General features: G+C 32.7%; 2 long non-coding RNA genes across 2 annotated transcripts; one reads left to right on the forward strand and one right to left on the reverse strand.

Moving 5' to 3' along the window:
* Positions 1 to 5234: 5234 nt before the first annotated feature.
* On the reverse strand, positions 5235 to 7342 carry LOC146906191 (uncharacterized). The gene is made up of 2 exons (XR_015019927.1): positions 6469 to 7342; positions 5235 to 5444 (listed from the first exon to the last, which is right to left on the reverse strand). It is a non-coding gene; the product is annotated as an uncharacterized LOC146906191 (long non-coding RNA).
* A 3338-nt stretch (positions 7343 to 10680) lies between these two features.
* LOC146906192 (uncharacterized) lies at positions 10681 to 14025 on the forward strand. The gene is made up of 2 exons (XR_015018670.1): positions 10681 to 11225; positions 13719 to 14025. It is a non-coding gene; the product is annotated as an uncharacterized LOC146906192 (long non-coding RNA).
* Positions 14026 to 14657: the final 632 nt, after the last annotated feature.

Below are 14657 nucleotides of genomic sequence, written 5' to 3' on the forward strand. Positions count from 1 at the left end.
AATCAACAAAAACAAAAACATTTTTTGAAGAGAACTACGGTGGATTTGATCCCTTAAAAGGGTACGTAGGCAAGGAACCAATATTCCTTCAATTCAAATAAAACAAAATTCAAACATCTTCTTCTCCCTCCAATTCTCCACTTGGTAAACTCTTAGGTGTAAATATCATTTTTCAAATAGCATTTAAAATAAAGCGCGCGCGTAGAAAGTAAAGACGGTTCCTATAGGATACTATAGTCGTTATGGGTCCCTAACACCTCCCCGTAGCGAAAACAACTCCCGGACCTCGATTCTCAAGGGTTTTTCTTATTTTTCCCTTCCCAAGAAAAAATGAGATATCAAAGGTTAAAAAGGTTCAAACGTAATCAATGTTTGACACCCGAAAACCAAGATAAAACACAGTGCCCTTGTTGGTAAAGAATGGGGGTTAATGTGTCATTTGAATCTGACAAGATTGTAATGACAAAGAAAAATAAATTTGTGGGAAAAGGCTATTTTGATCAAGGACTCTTGGTACTTAATATTTCTGAAATTATGAATTATAAAGCATCTTCTTTTGCTTACTTGATTGATTCATATGATATATGGCATGCTAGATTAGGACATGTTAATTCTTCTTATGTTAATAAATTGCAAAGTCTTGGCATGATTACTTTAAATGATATGCAATCCGGTAAATGTGATATTTGTTTAGAATCAAAATTGACTAAAAAGAAATGTATGTCTGTGCAACGTGAATCTGATCTTCTTAGTTTAATTCATACTGATTTAGGAGATTTAAAGCAAACTATGTCTAGAGGAGGTAATAAATATTATGTAACTTTTATAGATGATTTTTCTCGATACACCAAAGTTTATTTATTGAAACATAAAGATGAAGTGTTTGATAAGTTTCTTTTATACAAAGCTGAGGTAGAAAATCAATTGAATAGAAAAATCAAAAGGGTTAGATCTGATAGAGGAGGAGAGTATATTTCTTTTAATGATTTTTGTGAAAAAGAAGGTATAATTCATGAAGTAACTCCTTTATTCTCCTGAATCAAATGGAGTGGCAGAAAGAAAAAATAGAACTTTAAAAGAAATGATGAATGCTATGCTCGTTAGTTCTTCTGCACCAGACAACCTTTGGGGTGAAGTTTTGTTAACTGCATGTTTTTTACAAAATAGAATTCCACATAGATTTACCGGAAAAACACCCTATGAATTGTGGAAAGGTTATAAGCCGAGTCTTAAATATTTAAAAGTGTGGGGGTGTTTAGCCAAAGTTATGTTACGTGATCCTAAGAAAAGGAAAATAGGTTCTAAAACCTCTGATTGTTTATTTATTGGTTATGCTGAACATAGTGCTGCATATAGATTTCTTGTTCTCAAAAGTGATGTGCTTTCTTGTAACACTATTGTTGAAACTAAAAATGTGGAATTTTTGGAAAATGTTTTTCCTTTGAAAGTTGAAAGTGTTAGTGATAAACCTTCCTTAAATAACGAAGATGTAAACTCATATGATGATTTAAGAAGAAGTAAAAGACAAAGAAAAGAGACATCCTTTGGAAGTGACTTTTATACATATCTTGTTGAAAATGAACATCAAACTTTTTATGAGGCAATTTCTTCCTCTGATGCAAAATTTTGGAAAGAAGCTATTAAAATTGAAATGGATTCCATTTCTAAAAATCATACATGGATTTTGGTTGACTTACCTAAAGGAGCAAAACCAATTGGTTGCAAATGGATTTTTAAGAAAAAATATTTTCCTGATGGTTCTATTGAAAAATATAAAGCTAGATTAGTAGCAAAAGGATTTTATCAAAAACAAAATATTGATTATTTTGATACGTTTGCTCCTGTGACCAGAATTTCATCAATTTGTGTTTTAATAGCTCTTGCTTCTATTTATAAACTTGTTATTCATCAAATGGATGTAAAAACAACATTTTTGAATGGTGATTTAGAGGAAGAAATTTATATGTCACAACCCGAAGGATGTGTAGTTTCTGGTCAAGAAAATAAAGTTTGTAAACTTCTTAAATCATTATATGGTTTGAAACAAGCACCAAAACAATGGCATGAAAAGTTTAATCAAGTTTTGATTAGTGATGAATTTTCATCAATTGAAGTTGATAAATGTGTTTACACTAAATGTGTGAACAATGAATGTGTGATTATAAGTTTATATGTTGATGACATGCTCATTTTTGGTACTTGTATTGATATTGTGATTAGAACCAAGTCTTTTCTTGCTTCTAAATTTGATATGAAAGACATGGGTGAAGCAAGTGTAATTTTGGGAGTTAAAATCATAAGGAAGGATGATAGTATAATACTATCTCAAGAACATTATGTTGAGAGACTTCTAAGAAAGTTTGGTCATCATGACTCTAAGTCAGTGAGTACCCCTTATGATTCTAACTCTCATTTAAAGAAAAATAAAGGTGATCTTGTTGATCAAACTCAATATGCCCAAATTATTGGGAGCTTACTGCATTTGATGAATTTTTCTCGTCCTGATATTGCATATGCAGTAGGTAGATTGAGTAGATATACACATAATCCTAATCGGGATCACTGGGAGGCACTTGCTAGAGTAATGAAATATTTAAGAGGTACCATGAATTATGGTATTGAGTATAGTGGATTCCCCGCTGTGTTAGAAGGATACAGCGATGCTAACTGGATCTCTGATTCAGATGAGACAAAATCTACTACTGGTTATGTATTTACACTTGGTGGAGGTGCAGTTATGTGGAGATCATCCAAACAATCCATAATTGCTAGATCAACTATGGAATCAGAGTTCATAGCTCTAGAATTGGCTGGTAGTGAGGCTGAGTGGTTAAGAAATCTCTTAGCTAATATTCCTTTAGAAATAAAACCAACTCCATCAGTGTCAATGCATTGTGATTGTAAATCGGCAATAATCGTGGCAAAGAACAAATCGTTCAATGGTAAGAATAGACATATTCAATTGAGACATAATGTGGTAAAACAGCTGTTAAAAGATGGAACAATATCGATCGATTATGTGAGGTCAGAAGTGAACTTAGCTGACCCTTTGACAAAACCCCTCGGGAGGAAAATAATTTGTGACACATCGAGGGGAATGGGACTTAAAGCCACTCAAAATTAATAAGTGATGGGAACCCAACCTTTGTGATTAGAGATCCCATAAATAAGGTTCATATGGGTAAGAACAAGTCACTTATTAGATCTGCTAGCACCAAAAATTAGATAATTAATTTTTGTTTTCGTCCCTTTCCTATGGTGTGAGTGAGAAGTGCTAGACACTGCATTACTGAGAGGATAAGCATTTGTAGCTTTTAATGAATTTCATATCTCTTATGGGTGGTGTATGATTTGCAGCATACACTTGATGAAATCACCTATGTGAGTGTCAAGTGGGGCCGCTTGTATGAGATCGTGGCGAAATCTCTGGAGCACTCATGAAATAACCAGGCACGCGCACGGCCTATTAGCGCACCACCGCGTTAACGGCAAGAATTGTGGGAGTGTGATGCGAGTGGTAGACCGCTAACGTACATAAGTGTATTTGGTTCATATAGCTTGCTACACCAATTTCACTGTGTGTTAAGTACTATCATTCTAGCACTGGTTCATATAGCTTGCTACACTAATTTGATGCATTACATCCAAGATGTAAACCCAGAAAGAGCTTTCTAAACTAATTTTTGAACTTTTGAAATATGTGGGGGATTGTTGTATATTTTAAGATATTTATTATATTTCAAAAGTTACTTTGGGTTGCTGATCATGTGCTACGTTGGTTTTTCTTAAACTAGACCATCGACCCGTGCTCCGCACGGGTCCTACCGACTAAAACATGTGCGAATAAGTTATATCATAATAAAAAAAAATGGAATGTAAAATAGTCACATGATAAAAATGTATTACATTAGTCATATCATCTTGACATTAATATAGTTTGAAAACCGTACATTTTACTTTCATCATCCGTTATCAACTTCTTCAACCCTTTTTTTTTTACGTATTCAACCCTTCTCTTAAAGTAACTCTTGTTAATAGTGATTGCAAATAAAACAAACAAAAATTGTCTCCTTCGAAACACGATCCAAGCCTTACGCCTATTCCTTATTAAATGAGCCAATCTTCATTAACATAACTTAGTTAATATATCCGGTTAAAATTTTCTGTTTTAAATTACAAATCATAAATTTTCATTTATGACATCTTTGTGTTGTATTCCAATAGCAAAACATGATAACAATGTTAGAAATTCTCTTAAAGAAAGTTTGACACCATGATAAAGCATGTACAACTTAACTTGCATCACAATAATAAGATAATAGCTAACAATATAAATCAATTGCTATGAAATTTGCAAGATAGAAGCTAACATGGTGAGCGAGAATGGAAGACAAAATATCTTTGTGTTACTCAGACATTAAAAAATTATCACGGAAATAAAAAGAAAGATTAAATTCATCTTAGCAATAAAAAAAATCATGGTTTTTCTTTTAAACCTTATCTTTGCAATTTATACAACTCTTATTGTATCTTGTTTTGAATTCTCCCCCACTTCATTTACATAGACATCTTTGAGTATATGAGAGATAACCCATAGCTTATTAGCATCCTCAACAACACATAGCAGTGCACTCAAAAAATATATTCATGATCACCCAAAAATGTATTCATGAAAAATTGTCAATTGAGAAAACATCTTGTTTATAAGTTAGCATTATGAGAAACATATTTGTAAAAAGAAGAATTACATAAATTGTCAGAGGCAGGTGTAGTAAATTTGTAAAACTCTTGTAGCTACAGTCCTATAACTTGCCTATCGACGACATTAAATTTACAAAATACAACTTGTAATGATATGATATATGTTCACTTCATCATCCTCGTCTTTTCCTCCTTAATATTACCAAATGACCCTAAAAAAATTCAAATTTAGTTAATTAATTCATATAAGTAATAAATGTGTTAAACGAATAAAATATAAGTAATACAAATATTAAGTTAGGAACACTTCAAACATATGAGCAACAATTGAGAAAAACGTGTATACTTATCATTTATGACCCAAATAAACTAACGTAACAAAATAAGAAAGGAAAATAGACCAAACTTGGGAATTTCAAGAAACCTCAACACCATGAAATTTAAAATAAAAAAAAAAACAATGACAAATGGAAATTTCAAGAAGTGACAAAAAAAAAATAACATGAACAAAATCCACACAAATCAAATAAATTATGTCAAATTATCCTGAATACAATCATACTTCTGAAACAAAATGAGATCGATCAATAATTATTTACATAGCAATTACCTAGACACTCTAAGAAAAACTACAACATCAACCGAAAATCTAATATGAAAACTACAACACCAATTGTTGCTTGAATTGCTGTCTCTTGCTTGTTGCTTGTCGAGATAAATTCCTCAAGACATGACATGTTAATCTAGGACAGAATGACAGTGTGTAAATTGCAAGTGAGTTGAGTTTCAAAACATTCATATATTTAGTGTAAATTTTAGAGTTGAACGCCGATGCAAGATTAACCAATCTGTTCTAGAAACGTTTCTCTATATTAGAAAGCATAAAGCATGCATGGTCATTTTTATTCATATAGAGAATAAGCTTGTATTAGACTAATCATCTAAGATGCTTGAATTGCTTGAGATTTGAACTTGAGAACATAAAATTTATTCAATAGTTTTAGTAAATTGTGATGTAACTAAAAGTGAAATTGGAAGTGTGAAAAAAAATCACAAATAAAAATAGTAAGTATTATATTCATTTAGCAAGTTCCTTTATTCTAATTGTGTCTACAAAATTATAAGTATGTGGTAACAAACTGAAGTTCTATTTCCCGTATACATTATTTTTTAGAAAAGAGGATATTTAAAATGAAGAAATATGCAATTTACACATTTAAGTGTTCTCAATGACCCTGCAAACAAACATTTAAGTGATCTCAAAGACCCTGCACTCAAACATATGCATGAAACAGAACATATAATTTTTTGAAGAAAAAATAACATTGTATGATAACCTTTAGAAAAGAAAAGAAGACACTACACTTAAACATGTATGCAGATCACTTGCACACATCACCATTTTGGATTTGAACTGTTGGTGATAGATAGAAACAAATATCAATGTTAGAAACAAACAAAATGCGTAATTAGACGGTTCATGCAGAGAAGATATATATTATTGTTACTGTCACTTCTCAATAGGGAAATTTTAATCATAACAGCAAGTTCATCATATATTTTTACATGTTTGATCTTCCAAAGCATGCAATTGCATATGAAACTCGATAATACAATTTTCTATAAAGACGAAATCTTCAAATGGAAAATCCAAAAATCAGAAATTGAACAAAAAAGAAATATTGTCAAGGCTTCTCTAAAGTTCAATAACTTTGTGTACAAATTATAAATAAATGAAAGTTGAATGAAATTTGACTTTTGTTTAACCTGTGTACAATGCCAAGACGACTACCGTAGCACTAAACTGCAGACCCAAGAGTTTGTAGGTTTAAAGCAGAAGTGTTTGGATACGTTTTTGATTTTGAGAAAAGGATATGAAATGTGGTTTCAAGATGAACTCATTCATGTTCAGCAATAGATGAAATTGTGACTTATTAGAGACATAGATGTGGAGAAATGAAAGAGAAAGCAGCAATTAATTCTGTCTCTTTGAAAAATGAACAAATTTAGATGTGGCAGACAAAGTCATTAAGGCACCTTGATTAACGGTGTTATGTAGTATTGATGATGTTAGTCAACAATGATGACATGACATTGGAAACAAACACAATGATGGGAGGGAAAACTCGAATTCAAATTTGAAATTGGGATTATAGCTTATATGGGCCCCACACATAGTGTGTGTTTGGTTCAGCTTTGAATATAATTGATTCTGACAGAATTGATTCTGATAGAATTGATTCTGACAGAATTGATTCTGAGAGAATTGATTTATGTTTGGATACAATTATGTAGAATTGATTAAACAAACTGATTTATGTTTGGATACAATTATGTAGAATTGCTTTTGAATGTATAATTACTAAAATAGACATAGCTAAAGGAGAATTGATAAAGAAGGAGAATTGATAAAGGGCAATAAAGGAAAATAATAGGTTGTAATAATAAAATATAATATTTACTATTTATAATTGATTCTAGAAAAGCTAGAAGCTAGGATTTGTAGCTTCATGGAGAATTGCTTTTGGAGGATAAAAGCAATTCTGAAAAGCCAAACCAAACACGTTGTTTTTGGCTAGAATTGCTTTTGGCACTGTAGAGAATTGCTTTTGGCTGGGCAGAAGCTGAACCAAACAGACCCATAATTAATTGAGGATTTGGGAGGGAAAGTGGGATTAAGGTTAGGGTTAAGTTATAGCTTGACCTAATTAGCTTTTAAAGTAAGTATGATAATTCAGTTGAGCAATTATATATTGAGTCATTGCAATTAACAATTATTTAAAAAAAATTAATTTGTTTATTGAGTCAAGGCGGTTACTATTTCTTCACAACGTTAACATTTTGACAGCAATTATAAAGCCTTTATTCTTGCATGATTGAGTTACTACTAGCTGCTATATAAAACTCTTTTTCACGGAAACAAAAAAAAGGGTGTTAAGCTCTTTTCTTTTCAGCCTTGATCAGTAACAACAAAATCAACAATTACCAAAACAATAAAACCCCGTAACTTTATTTTTGTACAATATAATTCTGGGTTCATCTTCCTGAACATATATATTCTTGCTAGTTCTGTATCCTTGATTACCATCAAGAAGAGTCTGTTAAATCCTGGGGGTTAGCGTATTATACGCGGAAAATCCTTGAGGACAGCGCGATCAGCGTGTCTCAGACTTTCTCACCAATTTTGTTTTGCAGGTATTTGTAGCAGTTTTACAACACAAATAATCCATTTATTCATATTAATTTATTGAGAGATAAACTTAACGGTGTTTCACTTAAACTTCTGTAAAACTTACCTTGGCTGAACTGAAGAAAGAAATTGGAAAAGAAAGCAAAAGTAATACTAACATTGCCAAAACAAAAGTCCCACAACTAGTGTTGTACACGACAAATAGGAAGATATACATATAAAACAAGGTGCCGTTTAGTATGGGAAAAGAGACTTTTTTCCCACCATGGGAAAGTTCCTTTTCCCCTGGACAGCTGGCAGTTGCAACAAGTTAAAAAAAAACCTGAGTTTAGTTTTTTAATGTTTGTAACATTACTACTGCACCCCCTCCCATTTTCTCACAACATAGTCTTTTCTTTTATTCTAGTTTCTGTCTCTCCTCTCTTTCATTATGGATTTTTTCCTTCATCGGCGAACACAATCTGGAAAAAATGTGAGTATGATAATGTTTCAAATAATTACAAAATCAAAGATGAAAACAAGAAATGAAAGTAAAATAACTGTATTTAAATTACCATCAATACCTAATTCCTTTCTCTGATTCCAAATCCTTCTCTTCCCTTTGTCTCTCACTTTCCCAAATTGAGTAAAGTTGTTGAAGAATAAGTGCTTCTTGAATTTGAGTTGCCCAGAATTTTTTTTTCCGACAAGAACTCGTTGATTAAGCTATATTTTTCATTTTCTTCAGGTTATAAAAAAAAAAAGCTTTGTAGAACAAACCCAAAATCAAAATCTTGCTCTTTCTTTTACATTCTGACCTAATTATAAAAGAAAAAAAGAAAAAGGGAACAAAAAAAGGAATGGGTTTTGGTGCTAAATTGTCACTTGTTGTCGCTAAGAACAATGGCAAATTCAACAAGATGTGGGTGATGACATGCACATATTTTTTTGTGTGGTTTTGGATCTTAATTTTATACAAATTTTCTGGGTTGTTCTTGAAAAAAATTCTCATTGAAATCAAATATTGAACTTCTAGGATTATGTTATTTTAGATTTATATTATAAATTCTCAGTTCCATTTAACATGATTGTAGCCAGGGGATGACGAGTGATTTTATTGAGTTTGATCAAAGTTTGAAAGAGGAGAGTAGAAGAAGGAAAGCTTACTAGGTTTCCAATTTTCTTAAAGAGAAATAAATGTATACCAAGTTTTTCACACGATGAAGATAATGATGATGATGATGATGTAGAGAAAGATACTGTACAAAAGCCCAACACTAATTGACATAAACCCATGAATTCATAAAAAATAAAATTAAAACAAACAAATGCTAAATTATTATTTAATTAATTGGTGGGGCCGGAATTTTTCTTACACAATGATCAACAACAAGTTACAACAATTATCACTTCTTCAATCTCAACCATCCAATTAAAATACAATTAAATCTATGGTTGTAAATGACACTTTCCCATCATGGGAAAAAAGAGTCCTTTCCCATACTAAACGTCACCATAAAACAAGAGTCCACCAAAAAGTCACCTTACCATTTCCCAAATTTTAGTGATATATCACTAGCTATTGTTCGGCCTTGTTGTTTTTGGAGATTATAAGTTAAGTTGATGCATTTTTAATGCTTTTCATTTCATGTAATCTCCAAAGATAGCGAGGATCGCATAATGGCAATATATTAAAACATTATTTAATATGATTACAAACAAAACCTTTACTTAAAAGTACTCTTGTGCACTCTCTTTTTGTAGTATCATTTTACAAAAAATCATAAAATTAACATTAATAAGGGGTATACTTAGAAAAAGAATAAAAATTTCTGGGTGATATTATATTTAGATATAAAAACTGTTTTTGTAAATGGTATGGACGGACTTTCTCTGTTGTTTGAGTAATAAATTTGTCTCAAATGTGTATGATAATTTTTAGAGAAATGATATTTTGACAACCACTTTTTGACAACTTTTGGACAACTTTCTCTCTCATACTCACATGATATTGTTATCCTCTCTCTTCCTTTTTCTCTCTCCATTGTTTTTGACCAATAAGAAGTGAGAAAAACAAGGTTGTCAACAAAGTTGTCATCAAATGGATGTCAAAATATCATTACTCTAATTTTTAAATGATCATTTGTTATATTCCTTGTTCTTTATTATAAGCTTCTTTGACTAACAAACTTACACTAATAAACTTAGATTTGTAAAGCAAGGGAAGAAGTAACCAATATCAAAGTAACCTCAAACAACAACAACAAAACATAGCTCTAATCTAGGAACCAAATGTAAAAGTACAAAAAAAATAAAAAACCACAAGTAAAAGATAAAGAGAGAGGAACAAAATACACCAAGAAATATTTACCCAGTTTGGTCCAACAATGACTTACTTTGGGGGAGAGATTGATCTCTTCAATCCACTATCAGTGAGTTCTTTACAAAGAGATACAAAATGGTTTACAATAATTTAACTTCAACAAGCTCACAAAGAACGAACCACAATTTCTATTGATTTCCCAATCTCTTCCCATGAACAAAACTATGTGATTTTCACGCACCCAACGTGTTTACAAATGTTTCCCAACCCAAGAGAACCTCTCAAGATAACACCTCACCAAAGACCCTAAAGTTACCTCCGTTGACTTTCCAAGTTTCACTCTCTTGAAGCTCTACTCCAAATATGAAGAATGAAACCTTATATAGTGTTCAGATCTCGAGCCATCGTGCAACGATTGCACGTTCTTACACACAACTTTATCCTCAAATCATGCACAATGCCTCGCCATATGTAACAGCCCGATTTTCGCTTGATTTATTTTATTATTTATTTATGTGTGTTCTATGTGCTCTTATGTGATTAATTGCCTCTGTGTGTATCTTGGTTGGGATTCGTAGAATTCGGTGTTAGAAGGGTATTTTAGTCATTTCGGACTTAGGGATATTTTGGTCATTTTGAGGGCAGGGGTAAATTTGTAATTTTTGCCGAAGGTTATTTTTAGTGCTTAGTGAGGGTTTTATTTTACTAAGTGTTGGAGAGTGGGGTAATTATTTTATTTACCGTTAAGTGACCGTTAGTGTTATATTTTACCGGTAAGTGAGTAGTAACATTTTGAGGTTGAATTAGAAATGGGTTAGGCCCATTAAGGTTTGAGAGATAAGCCCAATTGAATAGAGCATATATAAACTTTAGTTGTTGGTGAGAATTAGGTTTACAAACATTTTCATTTCATTTCATTTGAGAAGAGAAGAGATAGAGGCTAGAGGGAAGAACAAGGGTTAGAGCTTGAAGAGGGGATTCATCATCTAGGAGCTAAATTGAAGCTTGGGTTAGAGAATCTTGGTGCTAGAGGTAAGAGGGTTAGAATTCAACCATAATTCATAACTTTTTCTTTCTTACCCATTTTTGTGAAATTGATGAATTGAATCTAATTGTTATAAAATTTGTGCATGATTGCTGTTGTTATGTTTGAGAACATGATTCATATGATGATTGCATGTTAGTATGTGAATTAACATGTTTAAATGCATAGTTGTTGGTGCTTTGTGTTCTTGAGCAAGTTTGATGAGAAATGAAGTTGTAGTGTTGAATTGTGCAATGAATTTATGTTCAAATGTTGTTGTTGTTATCTTGACATATGTTGTTGTTGAATTGATGCAATGGGTATCATTGAAATGGTGAATTGGGGATGAATATGTTGCTGTTGTTGAAAGTTGTGGAAAATTGATGAATTGGTGAATTTTGATGAGATTAAGTTGAATTGTAGTGTCGATGATTTTAATGAATGAAACAAGTTGATTATGATGAGTTATGGTATAATGATTTTCTGTTTTTGGTTGTTGTTTGGTAATGAGGAATGGTTTGGGAGAAAATTGGGATTTTGAGAAAAACATATTTTAAGTGTGTTGGGAAATAAGTGATTATGGGATAAGCTGTTTTGGAGATTGTGAAAATATAATTTTTCAGAAAAATATGATAGGATTAATTGAGTAGAACGCATAGGCGAAAACGGAATTGAATTTGGGTTAACGGTCGAGATTTTACGAACGAAATGGCGAAACCGGAAAACCGGGACTGCACAGAACCGCAGCTCAGCACACTGGCTGCTGCCCATTTGCGCCTGGGCGCAGGAAGCCATGCCTGGGCGTGGCTTGGCAGCCCCTCATGGGTGTCTGCCCTGTTGTGTTGTGCTGGGGTGCTTTGGGGCCAATTCCGGACTTCCAAAACCGATTCTTTCGATGTTTTCACTATTTTCTAGACTTTCTAAACCTATGGAAACATCAAAAGAATTGAGTTGAACTTGACTCCTTGGATTTAATCAAGCTTATTGTTGATTGTTCAAGGAATGTTCAAGAACGCTGATTTTCTGAAAACTTGTTTTCTCAAGAGAATGAAGTAGGGTTAAGTATGTAGGATGTTTATATGACTTCTAAAAATGGTTGTGAATGGTGTCATCAAGTTTAGACTTGTTTTGCTTTGAAAATGAGAATTTTTGTGAAATGTGAAAAAGGAGACAAACCTTGTGATTTCCATGAATTCGTCGTATTTGGCCGGTGAAACGCCAAGGCATCCTCTACTGCACTCATATGTGGCCTAGAGGTATGCTTAGTTGAGGCATTGAAACTTGTTTACTCGATTTTGGCTTCAATGCCCAATTATTTTTTAAGTTATGACTTGGAGAGACGAACTTGACTAAAGATGACTTTTGAGAACCAATTGATTGTGAATCCTTTATGGGGAATTGTTATATGATATGTGAAGATGATTGGTGGTGTATTTATGTGACAACTTTATGTTGTGTGATTTTTGATGTTGTTGGTGATTGTATATGTGTTAATTGGTGATGAATTGTTGATGATTGCATATATACATGTATTGGTGATGGTGAGGTGATTATTGTTTGTGTGAACATATGCATTTGTAGTTGAGTCATATGTTCATGCATTCATGACTGATGGTGGTGGATTTTATATCCAAGACTGATGGTGGCGGATTTTATATCCAATTGAGGTGAGTACGATGTTTTTGTTGCATCGAAGGTGACGACCTTGAGGTGTTTTGGTACCACATGCATCTAGAGAAGAGTCTAGAACATTGCATGCATTTGAATAGTTGATGAGTTGTGTCATAATTGAATATATGACTTGGGAATTGTGTGTTGGTGAAATTTGGTGAATGTTGTGATTGTGTGGATTGATGTATAAGTACATTGGTGGATTTTGTGGATGGTTGTGAATAATTGATTTATGCTCTAATTGCATGTCTTATTTGTTTGTACTTATACACTTGGTGAATCTATTTGATGATAATTGATTGGATGATAATGATGAGGTGAGAATTGTATATGTATATACATAAGATGTGGTGATTTCTTTGATGATGATGATTGATTGCTTGTAACTTGAAATGATGAATTGTACTTGTTGAATTAAGCATGCTGAATTGAGTAATGAGGTAAGTGATGTGATCATTGATTGATGTTGATAAATGATGAGCTTTTGTTAATGACTTGATTAGAGGTTGAATATGCATGCTATGCTATGATAATAATGTGATAGCTTGAAATGTAAGTGATGGGGAATAATAATAATCATGTGATGCTAGTATTCTAGGAGGGAGGGTTATGTATAGGTGATACGTGTATGATACACTTGTGGAGATAAACTTGGAATGATAATATGCATGTGTTGTGATTACTTATGAATATATGTATGGATTGTTATTCTAGAATATATTCTTTCATTTCCAATGTTCATGATAAATGTTTTTCGTGGATTATGATGATGTAATGCTAACCCTCAGTGGTCTGTGGTGGACCGCCTACCTTTCTGTATGGACGGGTAGACGGCGTGCAGGATGCTTAGTTGTTTGCTTGATGATGCCGAGGAGTGGAGTTCCTCTTTTATATGCAAGCGTCTAGATTAGGGCTCTGATCTAGGGTAGCTCTTGCATGTTGGTTTTTATTTTTGGACCATGTATTTTGGAGTTGAGATGTTATTTGTTATTTGAGATTTGGAGAATACAATTGTATTTTGTTGAGATCTAGAGATGTTTATGATTTTTAAGTATGTCTGCTGCTATGTTGTGTAACATGATCTTTATGCATGTATGTATTGTGGTTTATTCGGAGACGTAGCATCTATTTCTAGAATATGTCTGATGTATTCGCGCGTTTTACCGCTTAATAGAAATAGGGTGTTACACCATAGGCCACAAAATTTCCGGTGACAACCTCCAAACCCAAGAACCAAAATCGTGCCACAAACGCCAAATCATGTGCCACAATTTCCATCAAACTTCAACATCAATTTTGAGACACATTTCAACAAGCCTAAAACAACAAAATTCGATTATGAGTGTTAAACCAACGTCAAATGCGATTTTCGGGAAGCCTTCAACCAAAACGTCGATTGGTATTTGATAACATTAATCAATGATCCCGGTAACGACGGTATCAAGCCATAAATTGAATAATGGAGCAACTTGTATAACAGAGCAAAAGTTGAGGGACCAAAATGTTGATTTTTTTAGTTATGGGACCAAAACTTTTTATTTCATTAGATAAGATAGTATAAAATCAAACCAATTGAATCCTCATTCTTTGACACACATAGTTTCATAGTTCTCCTCTCTCACTCACGTTAATCTCTCATTCTCTATTTTAATTCCCTACTATATCCACTTTCTAAATAAAGAAGAAAATAATAGTAACAATTCCATTCCATGTACACAATCCAAAAGTCAGCCCTCACCTTTTTCCTCTTAGTCCCACGTACAAACAAT

The sequence above is a fragment of the Medicago sativa genome, chromosome 7 (genome assembly GCF_051527215.1).
Source record: "Medicago sativa cultivar Bolivia chromosome 7, Bolivia_mono, whole genome shotgun sequence".
NCBI classification, from domain to species: Eukaryota; Viridiplantae; Streptophyta; class Magnoliopsida; order Fabales; family Fabaceae; genus Medicago; species Medicago sativa.